Here is an 11967-nt window from a genome sequence, read left to right as displayed (position 1 = left end):
ATACAACAACAACATGCATTTGAGAGCTACATAATGAATAAGAATGACAGAAGAAGAATCAATGTGTTTGAGTTGTGGCGAAGAGTACTGACTAGCCCATGGAATATCAAATAAACAGGTATGTCTTGGAGAAAGCATAGCCAGAATGTTCCTTAAAGGCAAGGGTGGTGAAACTTCATCTTATGTATTTTGGGATGTTGTTAGGAAGGCCTATTACTTGGAAGAGGACATCATGCTTGGAAAGGTGAGAGTAAGTGAAAGGAAGGAAGACCCTCAATGAAATGGATTGACACAGTGATCGCAGCAATAGGCTCAAGTGTGTCAGAGATGATGGGGATGGCACAGGATAGGAAAGGGTTCAGATCTGTTTGTTGTTCATTGGGTCATTATTGGGTCGTACTCAACTTAGAGGCCCCTCATGACAACTACAATGTTGAGACGTAGTCCATATTGAAGATGCAGTCTTTGATCTTCTGCAGCAAACATCTCACGTCCTCCTTGCTTTCAGAAGCAAGGTTGTGTCATGTGTATAACCCAAGTCATTGATGAGTCTTCCTCCTACCCTGATGCCATATTCTTCTTTATAAAAATCCAGTGAGAGCAAAACAAGAAGCACAACCAGTCTCTAAGTCAATAAACACAAACCCTCACACTAAACGACTGTTTACCTTAGTTTCTTTAACCAGCACACCATGTCTAACTTTAACAACAACAACAACAAAAAAAATTGGAAATCATGCTATAAGGCAACAAGCAGTCCAAGGAGACAAAACGAACTTTTGAAACTGAATCAGATATGCAGAGATTCTGAACATTTCTTCATGTGCTTGTTAGCCATCTGAATGTCTTCTTTGGGGAAGTGTCTGTTCATATCTCTGTGCCCATTTTTCTATTGGATTATTTACCTTTATCTTGTTGTGGTGCTCAAGTATTTTATAAATTCTAGATATAAGCCCCTTATTAGACATGTCATTACCAAATACTTTTTCCCAATCTGTGGCTTCCTTTTTTTACCCTTTTTGGAGAAGTTTTTGGATGTGCATAGGGATTTGATTCTTAGAAGATCCCATTCAACTATTTTATCTTCTCCTCATTGGTTGTAGGTTTTCCAGGATACTTGGAAGACTGTTAATGTTGTGGATTAGGACTTGTAGCGTTCTTCCAAGATTTTCTTCAATGAAGCTTATAGTTCTTGGTTTTAGTCCTCGGTCCATGATCCACCTTGAGTTGGTTAGAGATTCTTACACAAATTAAGGGGAGATTTCTAACTCCTGCTACTTTCTCCTTCAAGGATAACAGTCCTCTCCAAGTTAGAAGGACTGTGTTTCAGTCTTTGGGCCCTTTCCAGAAGACTAATCTCAAGTAAATCCATTCTCCTCACTTAATCTGGTTTCCTCATCTCTAACGTGGGGAATTAAAAAAACACAAAAGATGTCACTTTGACATCTAATGTGCACCTCAGCCAGTCCATGGTGTTTTTAATCACCTTATATACATGTGAAAGCTGGTAAATGAATAAGGAAGCATGAAGATAATTCATGCTTTTGAATGATGGTATTGGTAAAGAATATTAAATATACTATGCTGTTGTTGTTAGGTGTTGTCGAGTTGATTATGACTCACAGCTACCCTGTAAAGAGCAGATCTGAACCCTGTGCTATCCTGCGCCATCCTCACAAGCTCTGAAACACTGGAGCCCATTGCTGCAGTCACTGTGTCGATCCACCTGGATGAGATGCTTCCTCTCTTTTGTCATCCCTCCACCTTTCCAAGCATGAAGTCCCTTTCTAAAGAAGAGCCATTCCAAGCAACATGCCCAAAGTATGTCACAAAGCTTTATCAAATAAATGAACAAGTTTGCCTTGGGGGAAGTGAGGCCAGAATGCTCCTTAGAAGTCAAGTAAGAAAGATGTTGTCTAATGTACCTTGGATATGTTATAAGGAGGGATTAATCTCCAGAGAAGGTTCTAGGCCTGGCCAATTTGAAGGTCGGTGAAAAAAAATGAAGACCTCCAACGAGATGGATTGGCACAGTAGATGCAACAGTGGGCTTAAATTTGGCAATGATTGTGACAATGGTACAAGAATAGGGAGGATTTCATTGTATTGTACATGCATCAGAACCGACTCTAAAGCACTCAACCAAACCACAGTAACATGGGGTAACCTGGTGGCCTCACCCAGTGTTCTCTTAGGTTGGTCAGAGCCACTGGTGTGCATTTTGTGTCAGTGTCTTAAAAGCTGGGATGTTATGCACACCCATGTTTATCACGGCTTTGCTCACAATAGCAAGGAATTGGAAACAACCCAAGTGCCCATCAACAAACGAGTGGATAGAGAAGATGTGGTATATTCACACGATGAAATACTATACTTCATTGAAAAACAAGGAACTCATGCAATATTATTCAAGATGGGTGACCCTGGAGGACATTATGCTGAGTGAAGTATCTCAGTCACAAAAGGACAAACACCGCCTGGTGCCACTGTTGTAAAACAGGACTGACATCAGGGTTGTGGGGAGACTGAGAAAGATGGGATAAATAATGTACACTGCCTTGAAACAGATGAGGGAGGAAACTGTTTAAAAGGGATATGCGATTAGGTATTTTTGTCATGACAGGAGTCCAGAGCGAAGGCTGCATAGTGGATTGGACCTGGGGGGAGGGATTGTAAAACAATGAAAGAATTTTTCTTTTACTTTTCCAAGAGGGTAGTGTACTAGGGGGGAAGATTGTGAGGGGAGAAAAGTGCAACAATGAATGAATGGAAATCCAAAGTCTCTGTAAATTTTCATTGAAATTAATTTAAAAAAAGGCTGTGACGTTCCAAACATAGGCTATAGTAAAATCTTCTCAACACAGACACTAGTTACTGATTTCTGAAGATTAGCTGCAGCCATGAATATCTTTACACTAGAAATCAGTGTGAGGGGAGGGAAATTATTAAACAACAAAACCTCTACCACAGGGAGGCTTTCTAGTCACGGATGAAAAGATAAAAAAGAAACATCTGTTTTATCTGCAAACTTGAAACCCCTGAAATGTCAATATATTTCCCAATCTCATTATTAACATAGAGCAGACTGATCCATGTTTAAATCCAACAAGACTCTGTTCCCCCAAGGAAAGAATTTCGATTCTTAGGTTACCTCTCCGGCTTTGTACTTACTTTGTGTGTTGAACATCAAATATGGCGTGAATGGAGAAATTCATTTCAAACCTCCACTCTCTGAATCGTCAAAGAGGTTTGGGGAAAAGGAGATGAAACAAATCTCTCCTCTGAATTACTGCTTGTGCTTATTGAAATGCCCAGAAAGCAAGCCCTGCTTTTTTGCAACAGACATGTATCTCACCGATGACACCCTCAGCAATTTGTTTCCCAGGAGTTTCCCAGAATGCCTTCGAAATGTCCAAGTTGTCTTGCTCCTTTAGAGATGCTCAAGGTGACCTGGGTCCGAGAGAACTCACAGAGAACTCAGTTTAGTCCGGTCGTTCTCACACCTTTTGGACTCAGCGACTCCTTTATAAATAAAAGAGTGAATGTGTTCTTCATTAAGCTGAAAGGAAATTCAGAGATAAGTTTATATCCTCGCACATGTAAGTTTAAAATAAAAATCCGTAGAATCCTTGTGGTACAAAAGGAAGAGCAGAGACACTGCCACAAGATGACAGTCCTGGAGCAGAAGCTCAGGGCAAGAACCTTTCCCCAGTACTGCCTGAGACAAAAATCCTTCCCTGAAGCTGATACATGAGATTTGAACTTAAATTCTTCTAAACATGAGATAGCAATCAGTGTAAGAGACCAGCAACATTTTGAGATGCAACACATCACAGAAGTGACTTGTGGCCTAAGCCGTCATGTCAAAAGGTTGCTGGGAGTGAGGAGAAGGGAGGTATTGGATGGACAGAAGGGAGTGAAAATGATGCTAATATTTTCAGGGAAAGGGAAGGGACAAGACACATTCAAGGGAAGGCCCTGCATGTATGGTTGTCTCTGTAAGGGAAAGTGTCTTTCATTTGCTCCTTTCATTAAAATGCTTGTCTGTCATATATTGTTTCAAAGCGAAGCATACAAATTAAGACAGACTAGGAAAATCAATTGCCCATCCACTTCTGAAATACAACAGGCCTTTGAAAACTCTGTGTACAATAGAGCACACTTAGAGTAGAATAACAATAGAGCACACTTAGAGTAGAATAACATACATGGCACCTGAGCATGACCCCTCAAATTTGGAAGCACAAGGAAGGAGGAACAATTGTAAGCAGAAACTAATGATTAGAACATGGAATGCGAGAAGAATAAATGTAAGAAAACGACATCATTAAGAAATAAAATTTAAAAAAGAAAATAAATGGAACACATAAATATTAACATATTAAGTATTGGTGAAATGAGATGGATTGGCATGGGACATTTTTAATCAGACAATCACATGATCGTCTCTCTATGCTGGTGATGAAAAGGTGAGGAAAAAATGGGTTCGCTTTTATAGTTAAAAAGGTCATTTCTAAACCCATCTTGAAATACAATGTTATGAGTAACAGAATAATATCCATACATGTATAAAGAAGACCTGTTAATAACACTGTAATTCAAATTTAAGCACCAACAAACAGAGCCAAAGAGGAGGGAATCAATGATTTTTAGCAAATTCTGGAATCAGAAATTGATCAAACATGCAACCAAGATGCATTAATAATAATGGATGACTGGAATGCAAAAGTTGGGAACCTGGAAGAAGAATCAGTAGTCAGAAAACATGGGCTTGCTGAAACTGAGGAGGACCTGAAGCACTTGCTGCAGAAGGTCAAGGACTATAGTCTTCAATATGAATTGAAGCTTAACAACAAGAAGACAAAGATTCTCACCACTGGGCCACCTGACAGCACTATGATGGATTGAGAAGAGATTGAGGTTGTTAACAGTTACAGCTTCCTTGGCTCCACAATCAACACTCTTGGCACCAGCAGTCAGGAAATCAAAAGATGAATTGCATTAGTTAAATCTGCTGTGAAGGACCTCTCCAGAGCACTGAGAAGCAATGATGTCAGCCTAGAGATTAAGGTGCACCTGATCCAAGCCATGGTCTTTGCAATTACTTCAGAGAGCTGGACAATGACTAAGGATGACAGAAGAATTGATACCTTTGAGGTGTGGTGCTGGAGAAGAGTCTTGAACATATCTTGGACAGCCAAGAAAACAAATAGGTCTATCTTGGAAAGAGTGAAACCAAGTTTGTCCTTGGAGGCTAGGATTTTGAAGCTCCATCTCACATACTTTGGACATGCGGCCAGGAGAGATTGATCCTTAGAAAATGATGTCATGCTTGGAAGGGTGGAGGGACAGTGCAGGAGAGGAAGACCCCGGATGAGATGGATTGATACAGTCACTAGGACAATGGGGATAGGTGTGTCAGAGTCAGTGAGATGGATTCAGGACAGGGCAGGCTTCAGAGCTGTTGTACATAGGGTTGCTATGAGTCACAGGTGACTCAACAGTATATACCAACAACAACTACAGAATCCTCTGTATGTAATATATTGTTTACCATGAAGTCAGAACTGACCCATAGGTGACTCTCTGGTGGGTTTTCAGAGACAGTTAATCTCACGGAAGGAGACTGCCCCTCCTTCTCCCGTGGAGCAGCTAGTGAATCTGAACCACGTACCTTCAAGATTGTGGCACAGCTTTTTGTCATAGGCCATTTGAGCTTCCTTATGTAATATAAAGTGTGGATAAAAGAAATTTAGATGGCAAGAAGTACTGACAGTACAGAGGTTAAACACTTGGCTACAAACCAAAAGGTCGCCAGTTTGAACCCATCACATAATTTCTTCCCTAGAGAAAGATCTGGTGATCAGTATTGAAAATATTGCACTGTAGAAAAACTTACAGAGTTGTTTTCGCTTGGGACTGGGGATGGCTGAGTTTAAATAGACTTGATGGCGCTCAGCAACAATCTAGACTGAAGTAATATTTATGCTTTCTTCATTCAACAAAGGTATTGAGCACCTCTGCTGTGTTAGGTCCTGAGCAGTGAACAGCACAAACAATAAAAGGGACACAGAATGTCCAGGACGGGGGTTAATGGCTCAGGCAAAATCCCACTGGAAGTCCTAATGAAATAATCAGAGGCTTGTATCTCTTTGTGTTAATTAAATCAATAACTGTTTACTGAGTGTTAGCTGGGACCAGATCTAGGAGATGGGAAATCAGCAGGGAACAAACTATAGAGTTGTCATGCTAGGTGGGAGTGTAAGTCTGAACAGAAGAAGAATAAGATGATCAGAGTCAATCCAGATGAAGGCAACGAAGGAGCCGGAGAGAAGTACAGAGAGGAGAATAAAAGATGAGATATTTCACCCAGAAAGCAAATCTCTGGGCTTAGCTAGGGAGGAGAAGGAAGAGAAAAGAGTCATGGGTCACCCCCAGATCGCACAACCTTTAACTAAATTTAGGGCGGGAATGTTTCACTGGGGCAGGGCCAAGAATGCATTTGTGTCCTAGAAAACAGCCTGAGGCTTCCAGAACTTGAAATCTTCAGAAATAATCACAGTAGCCCAAAGAAGGAGCAGCTAAAAGTCTACCAACTTTGATAGACATTAAAGATGACCAAGTAAACAAAATATGGTCCATATAAACATGGACAATTGTTGTCGTCATGTGCTGTCAAGTCAGAACTCACCCACAGCTGACCCTCCAGTGGGTTTTCGGAGGCAGCAAGGAGTTTTCACTCAGGAGAAGATTACGCATCCTTCCCTTGTAGAGCAGCTGGTGGATCAGAACTGTGTGCCTTTGATATGGCAGCTGTTGGTGTTAGGTGCAGTTGAGTCAAGTACAACTCATAGCGACACTATGGACAAAAGATCTGAACCCTGTTCTATCCTGTGCCATCCTCACACTTCCTGACACACAAGAGAACATTACAGCAGTCACTGTGTCAATCCACCTGGCACAGGTCTTCCTCACCTCCTTTGATCCCCCACCCTTCTAAGCATCATGTTTCTCTCCAAGGAATCGGCCCTCCCAGCAACATGCCCCAAAGTATGTGAGGCGAAGCCTCGTCATCCTTGCCTCCAAAGAGCACTCTGACTGTACCCTCTCCAAGGCATACCTGTTTGTTCTTTTGGCCATTCATGGGATGTTCAGTGCTCGTCTCTACAACTCAAGGACATCGATTCTTTTTCTGTCATCTTTATTCATTGTCCAGCTCTCAAATACATAGCAAGTGATCAGAGATACCATGGCCTGAATTAGATGCACCTTAATCCTCAAAACTGACATCATTACTCCTCAATAATTTGGAGAGATACCTCCTGCAGATTTTCCCAGTGCAATGTGTCTCCTTGTTTCCTGACTTCTGGTACCAAGAGTGTTAATTGTAAATCCAAGCAAGATAAAGCTGTTCACGGTTTGAATCTCCAGTGGTAAGAATCTTTGTTTTCTTGACATTGAGATGCAATCCATATTGAAGATTATTTGGATCATAATAAGTTGTGGCTAAAGAATGAGAGTCCCAGAGCACTTAAGTGTGCACATGTGGAACCTATACCTGGACCAGGAGGCTGTTGTGCGAACAGTGCAGGAGAACACTGCATGGTTCTAAATTAAGAAGAGAGTGTATCAGGGTTGTGTTCTCTCTCCATACCTAGTTCATCTGTAGGCTGAGTAAATTATTCTAGAAGCAGGACTCTAAGAAGAGGACTGTGGCATCAGGATTGGACAGGGACTCATCAATAACCTGTGTGATGCAAATGGCACAAACTTCTTACCACTGCACCACCAGAACTCTATTACATGTAACAGAGCAAAACAATGCCCAGTCCTGTGCTAGTCTCGCAGTCACTGGTATATTTGGGACTTTTATAACTACTGTGTCAGTTCACCTCATTGAGAGTCTTACTCTCTTTCTCTGTCTACTTTACCAAGCAGATGCTCTTCTCTAGGGATATATCCAGTGTGAGACAAAGTCTCAGCTCCATTGCATCAAAGGAGCATTCTAGTAATACTTTCTCCAAGACAGATCTGTTTGTTTCCATTATTCTAGTTCATACTACTTGCCACTGTCACAATTCAAATGCATCAATTCTTTTGTCGTAGCGACCCTGTGTACAAAAGCTCTGAAGCCTGCCCTGTCCTGAGCCAGTCTCACTGCCTCTGACACAACTGACCCTCATAACCCCAGTTACTGTATCAATCCATCTCATCTGAGGTCTTCCTCTCCTGCACTGTCCCTCCACCCTCCCAAACATGATGTCCTCCAAGGACCGGTTTCTCCTGGCCATGTGTCCAAAGTATGTGAGATGGAGCTTCAAAGTCCTAGACTCCATGAAGAAACTTGGTTTCACCTTCTCCAAGACAGACTTATTTGTTTTCTTGGTGGTTTATGGTATAGTCAACACTCTGCTCTAGCACCATAGCTCAAAGGCATCGATTCTTGTTCTGTTATCCTTAGTCACTGTCCAGCTCTCTGATACACAGCAAGTAATTGTGAAAACCACGGCCTAGATTGGGCACATTCTAGTCTCTAGACTGACATCATTGCTTGTCAGTACTCTGGAGAGGTCCCTGACAGCAAATATATTTTAAAGTCTAATAGCAACATACAGGTATTTTCTACAACACTCTTTATCTTTTCACTGGCTTTTTGGTTTCCTTAACATACTTCCTCACCCAGTACACACAGTGGTAAAGACTCCTTTATGTCGACATTATTAAAATGTGAGTTCCCCACACCCATCAGAGAGGCTTCTCCGACCACTCTGTGCAAGAGTTCCTTCCTCCATCTTGCCCTGATCCTCCCCTCCCTCTACTTCGCTCATTCACTCGTCAAGCCCTCACTCTGATATTTGCTCTTTAGTTTGTTTGTGAGGTCCTTCGAAGCACAATGGTTAAGCAGTCTGTTTCTGATACAAAGGCTGGGGATTTGAACGTACCAGTGGTTCCACATGATAAAAGACTCACTGTGTCCATAAAGATTCAAACCTCGTTCATTGCCTTAGTGTCAGAACTGACTTAGAGCTGACCCACTAGTGGGTTTCTGGCAGACTGTAAATGACATGGAAGGAGATTTGCCATCTTTTTCCTGAGGAGCTGCTGCTGGATTTGAACCGCCAGAGGCAGCATTTTTGAGCCAGCCCTCCAGCTCCCTGCAGACTGTGCCACCAGAACTCCCTCCATGAAGATCCAACTCAAACTCAACTCATTGCTTCCAGCTGTAACTGACTCTTAACTGACCCCAAAAGGGGTTCTCAGCGGCTGTAAATGGGTCAAGAGAAGATTATCCTTCTTTCTCCAGAGGAGCCAGTGGCGGGTTTAAACTGCCAGAGAGGCATCGTCTTTGGGCGAACAGCTCAGCTCCTTATGGACTTAACCAACAGAGCACATAAAGATGACAGCCTGTTGTTGTGTTGTTGTGTGCTGCAGAGCCGGAACCGACCCTTTGGTGGGTTTTCAGAGGCAGTTGCTTGCAGGGGAAGAGATTGTCCATCCTTCTCCTGAGAAGCAGCTGGTGGCCTTTAGGATTGCAGGGCAGCTTCTTGCCAATAGGCCACTAGAGCCAAGGAAAACCTATTAAATGCACTGCTATTGAATCGATTCCTGCTCATGTTGTTGTTGTTGTTGTTGTTGTTGTTGTTATGTGCCATCGAGTCGCTTGCGACTCATAGCGACCCTATGTACAACAGCCCTAAACTCCGCTCTGTCCTGTGCCAATCGCACTGTCTCCGACACTCCCATCCCAATTATCCCAATCTGAATCAATCCACCTCATAGAGGGCCTTCCTCTCCTGTGCTGTCCCTCCACCCTCCCAAGCATGATGTCCCTCTCTAAGGACCGGTCTCTCCTCACAACATGTCCAAAGTAAGTTAGATGGAGCCTCAGAATCCTTGCCTCCAAGGAGCCACCTGGTTTAACCCTCTCCAGGACAAATCTATTTGTTTTCCTAGCAGTCCATGGTATTCTCAGTACTCTTCTCCAGCACCACAGCTCAAAGGCATCAGTTCTCCTTCTATCCTCCTTGGTCATTGTCCAACTCTCTGATGCATAACAGGTGATTGCGAAGACCATGGCCTGTATCAGACGCACCTTAGTCTCCAGAGAGACACCACTGCTCTTCAGCACTTTGGAGAGGTCCCGAACAGCAGACTTTCCCATGGCAATGCGCCTTTTAATTTCCTGGCTGCTGGTGCCAAGACTGTTGACTATGAAGCCAAGCAAACTAAAGCTGTGTACAATCTCAATCTCTTCACCATCCATCCTGATGTTGCTGATTGGTCCAGTGGTGAGAATCTTTGTCTTCTTGACATTGAGCCTCAATCCATATTGTAGGCTGCAGTCCTTGACCCTCTGCAGCAGGCGCTTCAGGTCCTCCTCAGTTTCAGCAAGCAGGGTTGTGTCATCCGCATAACGCAGGTTGTTGATAAATCGTCCACCAATCCTGACCCCACATTTCTCCTCATAGAGCCCCGCCTCCCGGATAATCTGTTCTGCATATAGGTTGAAAAGGTATGGAGATAGGATGCATCCCTGGCGTACGCCCTTCCCAATTTTGAACCATGCAGTGTTCCCTTGCTCTGTTCTGACGACTGCCTCCTGGTCCAAGTATAAGTTTCGCATTAGAACGATCAAGTGTTCTGGGATTCCCATTCTTCTCAGAGTCAGCCACAGTTTGTTATGATCTACACAGTCAAATGCCTTTGCATAGTCAATGAAACACAGATAGACATTCCTCTGGTATTCCCTGCTTTCAGCCAAGATCCATCTAACATCAGCTAAATATCTCTAGTACCACGACCCCTTCTGAAACCAGCCTGGACTTCTGGTAGTTCTCTGTTTTTGTGCTGTTCCAATCGTTTTTGGATAATTTTCAGTAAAATCTTGCTTGCATGTGAAATCAGTGAAATTGTTCTGTAGTTTCCACATTCGGTTGGGTCGCCTTTCTTTGGGATAGGAACAAATATCGATCTCTTCCAGTCAGTTGGCCAAGTGGTCGTTCTCCAGATTTCTTGGCAACCCTCTATCAGATTTCCCAGGTGTGAATCTCTGAGAGAAGACTCTTTCTTCCCTGCAGTGGCTAGTAGGTATGAACTAACATAGACTTAAGCCCTTTAGGTAGACGCTACCAGCTACACAGTATCAACAAATTCAAGTCTCAGGTTGCAATACTTAAGGATGCTTTGGGAATAATATTTAATGATAGAGGAAGTATTAAAAGAAGATGGAAGAACCAAGGACGATAAAGTTTATTAGAGAAAAGCTTGGAAGAAACCTGGAAGCACTACTTCACAACATGAACAGTCTTCCAAGCATCCTGAAAAACCTACAACCAAGAGAAGATAAAATAGATGAATGGGACCTTCTGAGAATCAAATCCCTATGCACATTCAAAAACTTCGCCAACAGGGTAAAAAGGAAAGCCACAGACTGGGGGAAAATATTTGGTAACGAGGTGTCTGATAAGGGACTTATATCTAGAATTTATAGAATATTCTAGCACCATAACAAAATAAAGGTAAACAACCCTGTCACAAAATGGACACAGGATATGAGCAGATATTTCACCAAAGGAGGAATTCAGATTATGAATAAGCACATGAAGAAATGTTCAAAATCCATAGCTCTAAGAGAAATACAAATCAAAACAACTATGAGATATCATCTCACTCCAGTAAGAATAGAAAAATTCAACACAGCAGCAAACAACAAATGGTGGCAAGATGGTGGAGAAACTGGAGCCCTTATTCACTGTTGGTGGGAGTGTAAAATGGTGCAACCACTCTGGAAGGCAGTATGGTGCTTTCTCAAAAAGTTGCAAATAGAAATATTGCTTGACCCAGCAATTCCAGTACTGGGAATAAACCCTAAAGAAACCAGAACTTCCACCCAAGCAAATACATGTACACCCATATTTGTTGATGCATTTTTTTTCAAAGAGAAAAATGAACTGGGCAGGGCGTGGG

This window comes from Elephantulus edwardii, unplaced genomic scaffold, assembly GCF_000299155.1.
Source record: "Elephantulus edwardii isolate Elephantulus edwardi_28Jun2011 unplaced genomic scaffold, EleEdw1.0 scaffold00068, whole genome shotgun sequence".
Classification (NCBI taxonomy): Eukaryota; Metazoa; Chordata; class Mammalia; order Macroscelidea; family Macroscelididae; genus Elephantulus; species Elephantulus edwardii.
The sequence above is the reverse complement of the archived record's forward strand: the minus strand, read 5'-3'. Positions refer to the sequence as shown.